Genomic DNA, 16,401 nt, shown 5'->3' with positions numbered 1-16,401 from the left:
TGCCTTCTGCTAATGCTTGAAGCCCTTATAGCAAGTGTTATAAATCTTTGGTATGCAAATGATTTACAGCTCAAATATGAATATTCCCATTGGGTCTTCCACATTGTTACTGTCTGGCTTTTCCTTTTTAGTATTCGATCACAGGTTTGTTAATACATTGAATTCTATTAAATTGTTTTTCTACTCAAGGGGAAATTATTGTTTTCCTGTTCAGAATTGGTCTTGCATAATCTTTCTGCTCCAAATGAGAGTGTTCTTACATCCAGATTTCCTATTTTAATAATAGACACAGTACTTTTTCCCATATAATCTATCTGTTAAAATGCATGTAAGAAGCTTTTTTTTTGGGGGGGTGACATACCGGTTTGATGCTCAGGGGTTACTCCTGGCTACGCGCTCAGAAATTGCCCCTGGCTTGGGGGGACCATATGGGACGCCGGGGGATCGAATCGTGGTCCTTTCCTTGGCTAGCGCTTGCAAAGCAGACACCTTACCTCTAGCGCCACCTTGCCGGCCCCATGTAAGAAGCTTTTAAGGGCTCAGCTAACTTCTGTTTTTGGCATAATATGCAGTAGATATTGGAACTGACAAATTTTGGGGTCACAAATGACTTTTTACTTTAATTGAATACTAATCATGAAAACATTTAGGATTTGTAGCTTGCTTAAACAATATTATCTATTCCTTAGACTAAGAAACTCCCTTCTGATAAAAATATTAACTACTCATTTCAGGGTCAGACATATTTTATGAGAGATGAGGCACTTGCTTGTATAGTGCAGATCCAGTTTGATCCCTGACTAAATATGGTTCCATGAATATTGCTAGTACTCATTCCTGAGAACAGAGTCAGGAAGAGACCCCAAACAATGCTGGGTGTCTCTCACTCACAAATCTCACACCAAAAACCCCCATGTAATAAAAACAACAAAAAGCAAACTTGCTATTCATTTCTTTGCACTATATCCTACCCAAAAAGAGATTTTTCCAAGGTACTATTCTAATCATTTCCTAAAAAGTAAAGCACCCTGCATTATCTTTGTGCCTCTTATGATGCAATTTGAGCTTATTTTAAAATTTTGTGGCATTTCAGAAAAAAAAAGGCACTTTTATCATGGTGTCTGAGGAAACAGTAAAGTTTTAGTACTTCTGCTCTATACTCTTTTCAGCATTAAGATATAACTTACCAAACACTGTGTTATTTGGGAGATTTGGCACACTTGCCTGCTCTCTAAAGAAATTTCTTTCTTTCCTTCTCCTTATGCATAACATGAGAGGTGGGATTAGGTTGCTAGTGCAGTTGGTACTTTCAAAGATAGTGAGCTTGAGATTATCTCTCTGACACTCATCTTTCTGATGTAACTTACTGGTGTGATATTTATGTTTTCAAAAATTATTTGCTCTGTGAGGCTTACTATGAATCTAATGAATGAGCCTTTGGAAGAACTGAAGTTGGCACTAGATTTCCATTGAAGAGATCTTAGTAATACATTTCTTAAGCTGAAGAGATAATACAAAGTGCTTGCCTTGTATATGGTCAACCCTGGTTTAGGCCTCAGCACCACATATGGTCTCCTAAAAACTACCAAAAGTAAGCCCTGAGCACCATTGGTTGTGGCCCATACTCCCCAAAATAAAAACACATTTCTTCAGGTTACCCCAATAACTATGTAAAAATAGTACAGCGAGAAAAGGTTAGTCCAGACCATTGATCTTTATCAATTGTGATATTTTCTTGACTTGTCATGCAACAGATAAAGAACAGACATTATAGAATAATTCTGAAGAACCAGTTTTCTGACATTTTATGAAAATTGATTCTTCATCATCATTCTATTCTGTAAAATATAATTTCCAAAGCCTTCCAGACCATGTAACCAAAGAACTCCTGTCCAGTGGACAATCACAAGAGTGTTATAGGTGATAGTGTTGAAATTTCAGAGTCCTACAGAGGTAGAACTCAATTATTTCTTTTTGTCTGTGTGTGTGAGGGGGTTACACAAGAATTGCTCAAGAGAACATGCAGTGCTTCAGGCACCATGTGGTACTAGAGATTGAACCTAGGGTTTCCATAGGCAAAATATCCACTTCAGCCTTTTGAGCCATCTCCTTGGTCTAAAGTTTTCCATTCTTATTTACAAAGAGCATTCAGGGAAAAAAAGAAAAAAAGTCTGAAACACCATTTCAGTCACAAGTTCCTATCTGTAGCCTTTCAAGGACCTTGACCTCAGATATTGTGGACCACTCCCTATCTGGTAGTGCCAGGGGAACATGAGAACAAGGGCACAGTGTACCTTTGGTGGGAGGTGAAGGAACTTCTTTTCATCTTACTGGAAACATTCACACATATGCAGAAAGCACTGTGGAAGCTCATGTTGTACCAGGATGGCAAGTAGGTATAACTCTGGTTGGGTCTTTGGGCAGGTGGGCAGAGAAATCTGCTCAGTGTTTAGGCTGCTCACATGATGGATCCATTAAGTTGGACAGATGGGCTGTATGGATAACACAGTTTCTCTTCTTTTAGGTCACTTCTCCAAGCATATGGAATTAATCTACAAAATTTGTCCCCAAATTTTTGGTGAGTAATCATGACTTCAAACCTTCTTCTCTGTATTTCTTATCAAAAGGCAACCTGTTGTTGAATCAATATAAAAATATAAAGTCCACATGTCAGTGAGGCTGCCCAGGCACCATGTTTCTAACCCTTTAGGCCAATGGGCCTGGTGAAGCAGGGTAACAGCGGAGAAATAATTCACAAGCAGTCAGAAAAGATATTCATTGGAGTCAGCTCGCTTTTTCCTCACAGCCCAGTAGACAAATCTCGAGATAATGAGAATGATGAAGAGAGAAAGAGAGAGAGAGAGAGAGAGAGAGAGAGAGAGAGAGAGGTGTAGGGTTTTTTTAAGAGGAAATAATAATCTAGTGTCAAGAAACAGATTGTTAATAATAAAATGATTCAATGGAACAGAATTGAAAGCCTATAAATAAACACACATGTATATAGACAATGAACTTAGGAAAAGGGAACCAAGAGCCTACAATGGAGCAAGAAAAGTCTCTTTAATAGTGTTGGGAAAAGGATCATATACAGAATGAAACTATAAAATAATTCAAACTAAAGCTATTCAGAATACACTTTAATGTAATACCAAAACCATAAAATACATAGAACAAAATCTGGAGTAAATGCTCATAGATATTGATTTTAAAGATGTCTTTAAGGACTCCAACGGCATAGGAAACAAAAGCAAAAATTTGCTAATAGGATTATGTCAAACCTAAAAGTGTTCGCATAAGAAAATTATCATCAAAATGAAAAGCCATTCTATTGGATGTGAGATGGTATTTGCAATTCTTACTTTTATGGGGTATTAATATCTAAAGGTAAATAAAAAAAACTTATGAAACTCAACAACAAATGTTTTTATTTTAAAATTGGCAGAACAGTCAAAGTGATAGCTCAGAGGGTTAAGTGAATGCTTTCCATGAAAGAAACCCAGGTTAGAATCCTTACATCACATAGTTCCTTAAGCTCTGCTGGAAGTGAACCCAGAGCACATAGCTTGGAGTAGCCCTTGAACACTACTGGGTGTGGCCTCAAAACCAAGGAACAAACTAACAAAAAGTTCAGAGGATCTGATAGATGAACAATAACCAAAATCAAAGATACTCATCATATTGTATTAGTTATAAAATGTAAACAAAGAAAATCAGAACAACAAAGAGAAATCACCTCATACCTATAAGAATGGCTATTATTCAAAAGACAAGAGGCAACAAGAGAGAATGTGAAGAGAAGGACCCTTCTGTCTTGCTGGTGAGCATGTAAATCAGTATTTACATGCTAATTTACTGTTTCATGGAAAGCAATATGAAGAATCCTCCAAACATGGAAAATAGCAACTCCAATGTGTTTCAGTTACCCTATTTTTAGAAATGACTCCACAAAAGCAACACTATTTTGTGGAGCTGTATGTTCCCCCTGTTCATACTCTTTGCAATTGTCAAAAGTTTGAAACTAAGAACTCACTGACTGCATATGTGGCTAGATTGGGAGGATGTGGTATAAAAATAAAAATTCAAAACTTTATTGCTTCCTTGTGTAAAAATCAATAACTGTTATGAAGTTTTACTGAAAAAAATCTTACATGCAGGAGAAATATAAATATATAAAATACTCAAGAATAATAGTTTCCCATAATTAAAATTGTGGAAACTATATGAATAAAGGGACTATATGAATAAAAAATTCTGCAAAAATATTATAGGGTGAATAATGTTTAAGCAAAATTTAAAATAATGCATAGAGGCAGATTATATTCTGAATACCCTAAAGATGTCTATCTCTTTTACAAAGTCAATGTATATTTTGGGCTTTGGGTCACTTTCTTTTGTGCAGGCCTTACTCTTGGTTGTGTGCTACTACTACAATGTTTGGGGGGCATATGGGATGTTGGGGATCAAGGCTGTACTATCTATACTATATGCATAGTATAGTATGCCATACTATCACTCTAGCCCCTAAAGTCAATGTATAGAATTAATAACGTTTTTAAATTAAAGGAATTTGAGCAGATGCTTTCAAACTGATTGTAGGGGTATTTAGACAATAAACAGGCAAGAATTTCTTAGGTATTAGTGAAAGAACAATTCTGAGAGACCTGCGGAATTCTTAGGGACAAAAAAATCACCTGTCTTGTAGCTGTAGGACTGAGAGTTCAATCATCAAGGCCTTCCATATGCATCTAATGTGATCTCAGCATCTCTGCTGTCTGGGCACCCTCATGTAGTAATTTCTAGTGCTCTGACAGATGTGTGTGTATGAATTCTGCAAATAAGTGTGTATTCCTGGCTGCCTGGAATACTACTCTTGAAGAACCCATATATGAGTATCATTGCCACCCTCATCAAGCACAACAACCAGTGTCCATGAACCTAAGTCATTGCATGAACAACAGTTCAAAAAATGAAGCAATGGGGGAATAAAACAATTCTGAGAGTCCTTTCTGAGACATAACAGGCTCAAGAATTGATTCAACTTGATGATGCTGTCAAATTCTGTCTTATTCTGTTCTAAAGTGGAACCTACAAAAAGAAAACCTAACCCTCAAAGCTGCTCTGTCATTATTCTTGGGGACCATACCACTCAGGGAACTCTTTCCAGTGATTTAAAATTTGGTATTATATAAGACTCATTAACAACATCAAAACCAACCATTCATGAATCAAAGACAGTACTAAATTGCAAGGTTTGTTCTTCTTTTTAAGTTTCTTTTTAGATCTAATACTTACAAGAAAAATGAAAACAGTAAAAGTACCATGTTGTTCTTTGATTATTTACAAGAGATTGTTCTTAGAATTTTGCTGTTTGATCTTAAGATAAATTTAACTGGGAGAAAATATTAACATTTAATTGAAATTTTTTGTTCTCTCAGAACACTGAATTACTTGTTTGTTTGTTTGTTTGTTTGTTTTGAGCTACACCCATCAGTGCTCAGGGCCTACACCTGGCTCTTTGTCCAGAGATCTCTCTTGGCAGGTCTCCTGGGACTTTATATGGAGCAGGAGAACTCTAGTAGGTCACACAAAAGGCAAGCATCTTACCTGCTGAACTATCACTCCAGGCCCAGACCACTAACATTTAAAAGAAAAAAGACTGAAGAAAGCTAGATATTCTCTGAGCATCTCAGTACAATTCCTATCAAGATACAGAATGAGGGCTGGAGCTATAGCACAGCGGTAAGGTGTTTGCCTTGCACGCGGCCAACACAGGAAGGACAGTGGTTGAAATTCCAGCATCCGATCCCATATGGTCCCCCGAACCTGCCAGGAGCAACTTCTGAGTACAGCTACTGAGTGCAGCCGGATGCGACCCCAAAACGTGTGTGTGTGTGTGTGTGTGTGTGTGTGTGTGTGTGTGTGTGTGTGTGTGTGTGTGAATTTGAAGCTTTTAATTAGGCTGTAGAATTTTTTTTCCAATTTGCTCTAAATTTGACCTCAGATAATATCATATATAGAGGAGCATTTAATAACATCTTTGAGGACCAGAATGGGGATTAAAGGTGAAGCACATGTCTTGAGTACTTCGGATCTGGGTTTGATTTCTGACAGGGCAACTACTCACCAGCTAAATAACTAATGAACAAAATAAAGGTAAGGACTTAGGGAATCATGTCGGGAAAATTTCTATGCAGCCTGCAAAATCAAAACAGAGATTTAGAAGCTAAGAGATTTATTCTAGATAGGATAAAGGGTAAGACTGATGGGGTGGGGGGAGGGAAATGGTTGTTGTTTTCTTTGTGCTAATGTCACACTTCCTGAGAGGCAGCTATATCTGGGAGCAGCTCTGATGAGGCTTTAACCTCAAAGCCTTTCAAGAGATTTGCCACCTGCTTTCAGAGGTTTCCAATTCAACCCTTCCCTCTACCTACCTGAGGTTCCATATTAGCTTTTATCTCCCTGCTACACTGTGCACTTTATTGTGAAATATGTAAAACACTAGCATCATCTGTATTTATGCTGCAACACTCTTTGTGCTGGTCTATTATTTTCCATCTTTATTCTCCCACACCTTTATTGTCACAGTTCACCCTTTTTTGTCTATGTTTTGATTAACAATGCTTGAAGGCATCTTGGATACACTGTGATTCTGAATCACTCAAAGAAATATACAAAAGTTTAAAGCTGCTTATATCGGGGGCCGGGCAGTGGCGCTAAAGGTAAGGTGCCTGCCTTGCCTGCGCTAGCCTTGGACGGACCGCGGTTCGATCCCCCGGTGTCCCATATGGTCCCCCAAGCCAGGAGCAACTTCTGAGCACATAGCCAGGAGTAACCCCTGAGCGTTACCGGGTGTGGCCCAAAAACCAAAAAAAAAAAAAAAAAAAGCTGCTTATATCTCTTCAAATGTGTTTTAGAAAAACAAAGCAAAAATGTGTGTATGAAGAAGTTATTTTTCTCTTTTGGGAAAGAACAGGTGCTTACTTCTGGCTCTGCACTCAGGGATCATTCCTGGCTGGGCTCAGGAAACCATATGGGATTCTGGAGATGGACTCTCAGAATGTAAGTTAAATTACCCTCTGTACCCTATCTGGCCCCAAGAAAAGTTCTTTAAGAATTAAATGCAAATATCTAAAACTTAAATTTGTCAATTTATAAATTCAAATTTATAAAGACTATAAAATTTTATAGTGTATGAATTTGAAGCAATAATTATGACAATGAAAAAGCTTACTATTTAAAATATTTTTTATCTAAACATCTCAGAGTTTGTTGTAAGAAGAGTATAACAATTTATTTTTTTCTGGAAATGAAGCTTTTTTATAATATCTTTATTTAAACATCTTGATTACAAATATGACTGTGATTAGGTTTCTGTCATGTAAAGAACACCCCTCTTCACCAGTGCAACATTCCCACCACCAATGACCCAAATCTCCCTCCATCCCACCCCACCCCCACCTGTACTCTAGACAGGCTTTCCAGTTCCCTCATTCATTCACATGGTTATGGTAGTTCTCAGTGTAGTTATTTCTATAACTGCACTCACCACTCTTTGTAGTGAGCTTCTTGAAGTGAGCTAGAAGTTCCAGCCTTCTCATTGTCTCTGAGGATTGTTGCAAAAATTACTTTTATTTTTCTTAAAACCCGTAGATAAGTGAGACTATTCTGCATCTATCTTGCTCGTTCTGACTTATTTCACTCAGCATGATAGATTCCATATACATCCATGTATAGGAAAATTTCATGACTTCATCTCTCCTGATGGCTGCATAATATTCCACTATGTATATGTACCACAGTTTCTTTAGCCATTCATCTGTTGAAGGGCATCTTGGTTGTTTCCAGAGCCTGGTTATTGTGAATAGTGCTGCAATAAATATAGGTGTGAGGAAGAGATTTTTGTATTGTATTCTTGTATTCCTAAGGTATATCCCTAGGAGTGAAATAGCTGGGTCGAATGGGAGCTCAATTTCCAGTGTTTGGAGGAATCTCCATATTGCATTCCATAGAGGTTGGACTAGATGGCATTTCACCAGCAGTGGATAAGAGTTCCTTTCTCTCCACATCCCTGCCAGCACTGATTGTTCTCAGTTTTTGTGATGTGTGCCAATCTCTGTGGTGTGAGATGGTATCTCATCTTTGTTTTCATTTGCATATCCCTGATGATTAGTGATGAGGAGCATTTTTTCATGTGCCTTTTGGCCATTTGTATTTCTTCTTTGTCAAAGTGTCTGTTCATTTCTTCTCCCCATTTTTTGATGGGATTACATGTTTTTTTCTTGTAAATTTCTGTTAGTGCCCTGTATATTTTGGAGATAAGCCCCTTATCTGATGATGGGTATTGGGTGAATAGTTTCTCCCACTCAGTGGGTGGCTCTTGTATCCTGGGCACTATTTCTTTTGAGGTGCAGAAGCTTCTCAGCTTCATGTATTCCCATCTGTTTATCTTTGCTTCCACTTGTTTGGAAAGTGCAGTTTTCTCCTTGAAGATGCCTTTAGTCTCAATGTCATGGAGTGTTTTACATGCACGTTGTTCTATATACCTAATGGTATCAGGTCTGGTATCAAGGTCTTTAATCCATTTGAATTTTACCTTCGTACATGATGTTAACTGGGGGTCTATGTTTGCTTTTTTTGCAAGTGGCTAACCAGTTCTGCCAGCACCACTTGCTGAAGAGGTTTTCCCTGCTCCACTTAGGATTTCTTGCTCCTTTGTCAAAAATTAGGTGGCTGTATGTCTGGGGAACATTGTCTGAGAACTCAAGCCTATTCCACTGATCTGAGGGTCTGTCTTTATTCCAATACCATGCTGTTTTGATAACTATTGCTTTGTAGTACAGTTTAAAGTTGGGGAAAGTATTGCCTCCCATTTTCTTTTTTTCTAGGAGTGCTTTAGCTATTTGAGGGTGCTTATTGTTCCAGATGAACTTCATAAGTGTTTAATCCACTTCTTTGAAGAATGTCATGGGTGTCTTTAGAGGGATTGCATTAAATCTGTATAATGCTTTGGGGAGTATTGCCATTTTGATGATGTTAATCCTGCCAATCCATGAGCAGGGTATGTGTTTCCATTTCCATGTGTCCTCTCTTATTTCTTGGAGCAGAGCTTTATAGTTTTTTTTTGTATAGGTCCTTCACGTCTTTGGTCAAGTTGACTCCAAGATATTTGAGTTTGTGGGGCACTAATGTGAATGGGATTGCCTTCTTGACTTCCTTCTCTTCCCTTTCATTATTGGTGTATAAAAAGGCCGTTGATTTCTGTGTGTTAATTTTGTAGCCTGCCACCTTGCTATTTGAGTCTATTGCTTCTAGAAGCTTTTTGGTAGATTCTTTAGGGTTTTCTCAGTAGAGTATTATGTCATCTGCAAACAATGAGAGCTTGACTTCTTCCTTTCCTGTCTGGATTCCCTTGATATCTTTTTCTTGCCTGATCACTATAGCAAGTACTTCCAGTACTATGTTGAAGAGGAGTGGTGAGAGCAGACAACCTTGTCTTGTACCAGAATTTAGAGGGAAGGCTTTTAGTATAACAACAATTTAATCAAAAAATAAATCTCTAACAAATATTAAGTAACGACTATTTCTGAAAAGACCAAATAATTAGACTTAAACTTTTACACAGTGGGAGTTAATATACACACTGTGATTTGCCTGTGAAGATTTCACAATCCCTAGCAAGAGACACTGACACTTAACTTCCACAACTGCTGGAAAGCAAGGTCCACCAGCACTATCCCCAAGTGCTATATCCCCTGAAAATTGCCTATTGACAAAGGAGCAGGGACTATAGGTCTCTGTGGTGCTCCATGGTTCCAGATTCTTCAATATTTGCAAGGATGAAAATATTGAGTAGTCTGACTCAGACTCAGACTTAGAGGGTAGAAAAGTGTATTGAAAAATAAAAGAGAAGAAAAAAAGGAACTTAACATATGGATAAGAACTTAGTATAGGACTAAGTTAAAGTTAAGGGGGCTGTGTGTGGGCTCTTTTAAAGGTTCTATGCAATTCTTACCAATTGACAAATTCGTTACAGAGAATGCAGGATTATAGAGTCGACTTGGCTAGTTTGAGTAGTATTTGGTCATGTGCCTTAGGAGGTGTCCATTATGTCATCCTTCTTGGTGGGGCAGAATTCTAGTTCCAGCATCTTTACTGTTTAAAGTATAACCAAGTCTTCAGGGATGAGGTGTGTGCTAGTTAGGTCAATGGGGACAAACAAGTGCTGGCAAGAAAAATTGGGGCTTTCTCTTTCGCTCTTGCCAGAAAGTGGATAGAGCTAGTATTATTTGCTCCCCTGCATTTTAAATTTTGAATCAAAGCTTTTCACATATATGCCTTAGCTTAGATACACTCTTACCTGCACTTTTCCTGCTGTGGAGGCTGGGAAAACCTGTCTTTTCTTTGGTGAAGGAGGTAAACAATCTGTAAGTAAACTCACAACTGCTGGAGACAATGAAACATACTTTTTCAGTAAAAATAAGCCTTCCTTGAAGTTCCTGGAAGGAGAGGAGTTCTATTGAGTGGGAAATTGCTTCTGATTAGGAACAGTGATTGTGCTTGAGGATGTGAAGATTGGTTTTGCCTTCTGGTCAACAGTAGGTCATTTTGATGAGCTGGAAAGATGTTCAGAGAATTAAGGGCACAGTGTAGTTTAAATGAAGTCATGACAACATAGCTGTGATTGAAATGGCTCTCTTCCTTCTCTTTAGTTTCCGAGTCTGAATGCCTGCTTCTTGGTCACAAAAGACCATGCAGTTCCAAAGAGATATTGCATTGCTCTCTATACCCCTGAAGAGTTTATTTGGGTTTAATTAAAAGCAACTCCTGTGAGTTGGCAAACTGCCATGGTTAGAAATATAATATTAATTTTAATACTTTCATCTTCAAATTGACCAAAGCTCATAACATAGCCCTTGATAACAAACCTTTCTTACTTCCCTGGAATTACTGTTAAGTTACCAGAGTGAAACTGTAAGTGATAATAGCCATACACATAGAAACATTGCATAGTTGGTTTATTTTTTTTAGGTACAGTAAATTATTTAAAATTATATCCACTTAACATCTCAGACATCCCTCTCATTCACTCTAAATTGCATTACATAAGAAAAAAAAAGAAAAACGAAAAAAAAAAAAAACCCAGGCTTTTAGACAAAAAATGACCTAGGTTTTATATTTTAGGGACCATTAAGTCAGTATATTTGTGATTACTTATAGAACTTTGAAAATAACTTATTATACTGTATTAAGACATTTCAAATTTAAATAGATACACACAAAACATAAAAACATAAGAATATTTCAATTATTTCTTTCAGATAAATTATTTTTAAAATGAGCTACAACTATTCTACTTGATGTGACAAAATATTATCTTTGTTTTTTGCATTTGACAAATAAATCCTTGTAGATCAGGGGTCTCAAACACGTGGCCCGCTGGCAGTTTGCGGCCCTCTGTACAACATTTTGTGGCCCGCGGCCAGCCTTCAAATATCGCAGTATTCGCGATTATTAGCTTATCGAATAATTGCAATAAAAATCGCATTAGTAAGAAAAAAATTGCATTAAACATTCGCATACCCCGAGCAGTTCCGTTAGGGGTATGCAAATGTTTAATGCGAGTTTTTGCGATTTTTTTTCTTACTAATGCGATTTTTTATTGCGAATATTCTGTAAGTGAAATCCCTTATGCAGCCTTGCCTCACCCCGACTTTGCCTCCTGCGGCCCCCAGGTAAATTGAGTTTGAGACTCCTGCTGTAGATTATTTGATTCTTTTCTAAATTCTCTTGATGTAGTGTTATTTAAAAATGACCATTTAAGGTTTTTATTTTTTTTTTCTCTTACCCCTCATTATTTTTGTTATTGTGATGGTGAATTGACATTGTCTTTCTCTTAAACTGCAGGTCCACTGGGGTTTACATGTGGCTATGGTATTTGCTGGAATTTTCACATTTGAGCTTCAGTGTTTGCACACACTTTGTTGCTGTATACCAGGATTGAATTTTTGGATTCTTGAGCCTGAAAAACAGGTAATCTACCTCTAAATCCAACCTCAATCCTTCTAATGTTCATTTTTTGAAAAAAATTCTAGTGAATGAATATAGTTGTATGCATTTTAGGGGGGTAAATTGTCCCACTTCATGAACATCACCACAAAGAGTGATGAGTTTAGTTAGAGAAATAACTACATTGCTAACTATCCTAACAATGAGAATATTTGAGGGAAATAGAAAGCCTGTCTAGAGTACAGGTGGGGGCTGAGTGGGGAGGAGGGATATTTGGGACATTGGTGGTGGGAATGTTGCACTGGTGATGGGGGGGATGTCCTCTTATATTACTGAAACCCAACCACAATCATGTTTGTAACCAAGGTGTTTAAATAAAAAATATTATTTAAAAATTGTTATGTCTCTCTGTTTTTTATATAACTTTACACTCAATAGACCTCAAAATATATGATTGATAAAAATTATAACGCTTGACTGACTATCCCATAAGTATGCATTTAGAGAAGTTGGACTGATTATTTCACATATTTTGATATGACTCTTATCTAGAATCCAAAATTTAGTTGGTTGTTGGAAAATTCCATCTCTTCCTTTCTGAAACAATCACCTGAAAAAAACTATGTCCTTTTGTTTGAATAAAATGACACATAGAGGCTTTGAGAAAACAATTTTAGTTATTTTATTTTTTGAGAAATAAAAATAATAAAGAGTATGTATGTGATCCAATATTTTATTCTTTATTTAAAAAGTCAGTATATTTGTAATTGCTCATAGAACTTTGAAAAAGACTTATACTATAGTAAGGCATTCCAAATTCGAATAGATGCACAAAACCATGGGAAAAATTCTGAAATAGTAGTCAGAGTATTTCATAAAATCTGCTTGTACTCAGTATTCTAAAGTAATCTTCAAGTATTTTTATTTTAAACTATGGTTAGATTTGCTTTGTAATACTAATTACCAATTTCACCTTCTAGTCAGATGCATTTTATAAAGCAAATTATCTCCCAATTTATTCTGTTCCAAATTTAATTTTGCAATAATGAAAAATAGAATGTTCAGCACTTGTCAGAATCTTCTCCTTCAGTTATTAGAAAGCTCATATACTCTATGTCTTTTCTAGTAAGTACAAGTATGTCTTTGTCAACATTTGTTCCTCTTCAATCTTTTGCTGCATAGAAATAAGATATTAATCAACATCAACATTTGAGACAAGTGATAAGGAACCAGGTTCTAGTTTTTAGTGGAAAATTGCCATTGTGTAGAAGATAATTCAACTGACTTTGTCCTGGAAGTAGATCACCCAAGAATTCAATGGATGAAACTCTCCTAGGGTTGATGGGAAATTTTGGTATACTCCAGGAGAGATCAAAGGTCTAAAATGGATTCTCCCAGGAAGGCAGCATATTTTTTAAAACAAATCCAGACAATTCCTAGTTTATACCTTTTCTACTGAAGTAGCTTATACAGAGAGATGGTTTCTTGGTAGTTTTCCCCTTAACATAACAAATCTTCTGTCTCCATATAAAACCTGGCCTTAAACCACACATAATATCTGGCTTGGAGTTGATTTATTATATAAATAAATGCAAATAAAAGAAAATAAAATATTTAAAAATATATTTAGAAATAAAACAGAAAAAAATACATTACACATTTTGTTGCATTGAGCATTTCCATTTCCATCCTGTATCAAAGAAACATAATTTGCAATAATTTTTCAGATTATTCGTAAACTTTGTCAAAATATTTCCCCAAATTGATGAGTTACTACCTCAGTTTAAAATAATGATAGTAGTTAAGTACCTAGTGACATTTTTTTATTTTTATGAATGCTTTATACTAATAATTACAGAACATATTAAGTAATGAATACTGGTATGACTTACAAGGGAGGAAACTGAGTCAGTGAGATTAAATAGTTAATAATAGAAAAAATCAAATCTATTACATTTAATTTGATATATGAGCAAAAAAGTACAACTTTGTTTATAATATAAAGCTTGTTTTATATAAAAGTACATAAGTCTTTTTCTTCTTATTGTTATTATTTCCATCCTATATATTCTTTTTTTGGGGGGGGAGGTTTGGTTTTTGGGCCACATCAATGACTCTCAGGGGTTACTCCTAGCTATGCGCTCAGAAATTGCTCCTGGCTTGGGGGACCATATGGGACATGGGAGGATCAAACCACGGTCCATCCTAGGTTAGCGCTTGCAAGGCAAACATCCTACCTCTTGCACCACTGCTCCATAGATTCTTTCTGTATTTTTTGTTTACTTGGTTTGGGTAGCCTACCTCTGTGCTCAGGGGTCTCTTTTGATGATGTTCAAAAGACCAACCAGATGTGTTGCTGAGGATCGAACTGAAGTTAACCATATGCAAGGTAAGTACCTTAGTCCCTCCCCTGTGTTCTCTTTTGTTTTCTTGTAGGTTTTCACATTTTCTCTTCTTCAATAGGATATTTGTGAGATAGATATTGGGATCTTTTTTTTTATGGATAAGAGAAACAGGAGGGAAAAGTTTAATTTTCAGAGTCATAAAGCTGATATGGACCCTGAGTTTAGATATTTTCATATAGTACATGAAGCCTCCTTGAAGTGCATAATTTTTTTGCCACACCCAACCATGCTCAGGGCTTACTCCTGACACTGCATTCAGGAATTATCACTGTTGAGGTTTGGGGGAAACACATGTGGTGTTGAGATTTGAAGACTGGTCAGCTGTGTGCAAGACAAGCCCATTACCTGCTATACTATTGCTCAAGTTCATGAAGCACATATTAAAATTAATAGAATGGGTCTTAAAGAAGCACAACATAATTGCCTGAAAACCAAAATAAAATACAGTGAATGTTCAGCAAAATGTAATTCAAAGTCCTGGATAATTGTTTAAGTTTATTTTTTAAAGATAAAGGCGCAATTAAATCATTGACAATAAAATAATTTTGGGCAATTAAAAATTACACTTGGTCTTTGAGCAGATAACCTCATAGCATCAATTGCTATGAGTAAACTTATTCCAAGTTTATCATTAAAGACTAAATATGTGGCCCCTGAACCACAAAATTTAAGTATTTTCTATTTGATAAGATACTGATATATTCAGGACTAAAAGAAAAATATTTTTCTCATTTTGATTTCAGAGGCTAACAATAAATCATAGTTCGTGTCAAATTGGTTGTTGTGTTGAGCAGTTTGACAGATATATGACCTGGTTTTGAACTGAAAATATGAATGACATCAAAAACAAGAAAGAGGTCAACTATGGTCAGGCATGGTTGCTTGGTATGGATCTTAGAAGCTGCAATGGTTATCTGAAATTCTTCAGTGTTCCATTCTTTGATGGCTCATTTTGTAGAATCAGAAATTAAAAGATGTTGAACTTCTTTTTATTTCAGACAGCCTTAGAAATCAACAGGATATGAAAGGTTCTGAGTTCCTTTAGAGAAGACATTAGTCTCTTCCCTACTGGTTAACAGCCTCTCTTTCTACTGGTTAACAACCATTTTTGAAATTCCACCAAAATGTTTTTTCTCTAAGGTTAGAGAGAGAGTACAGATGCTAAGGTGCTTGCCTTGATTTTGGTTGCCTTTCATATGGTTGACCTTAGTTTGATCCAGTGTAATTCCTGAGCAGAGTAAGAAATAAGTCTTAATCACTGCCAGGTATGACCCTACCTCCTAAAATGCAAAAAATTAAATTAAAATAAAATGTTTTAGATAAGATAGGGTATGCTCAGGGTGGTATGGCCATAGAAAAATAAAATGTTTTAGAAAATTAACTTTTTAAAATTTTCCAGACTTGATAAGAAGAAAAAAAATTTCCAAGAAAACTACGAAGCAAACATTTTGAAACCTTCTTTTAGTCTATACTGTGGCTTCAAAAAGCGTTAAGATTTGATCTTGAAGGCTCAGATGCTCTAACAGCTCAAACCTTGGCAAAGCCTAGATAATAGCATCTACACTTCATAGATAGAGCCAATGGCTACAATTCAGATAAAATTAGACTGCAAAAAGAAAATAAAACAAAAAAAAGGAAAGAAAAATTTTATTTTTAATTTCCTTATTTTTTCAAGTAATATTTTTTTTTACTTAAGAGGTACATGTACTTATTATAGTTCATTTGGCTAATACATATAGTAGACAAATCAGTGGAAAGCTTTGTTCTTAGTCCTATTCCTACAAATAAGTCTGTTTTTATAGTTTTATCTATTTCCTTTGTCATTTTTATGCAATACCTTTATTTCTAAAGACTTTTTAAAAGTTGTTTGCAAAATAGCTATGCTACTGTATTTTATGGCTTGCTTTCCTTACTTAACATTATATTTTTGTTATTTTGCAAATTATGTAAATATTTGAACAGAATGCATAATTGGGCTTGTATTTTTGAG

This window comes from Suncus etruscus, chromosome 2 (assembly GCF_024139225.1).
Source record: "Suncus etruscus isolate mSunEtr1 chromosome 2, mSunEtr1.pri.cur, whole genome shotgun sequence".
NCBI lineage: Eukaryota > Metazoa > Chordata > Mammalia > Eulipotyphla > Soricidae > Suncus > Suncus etruscus.
This window is presented reverse-complemented; position numbering follows the sequence as displayed.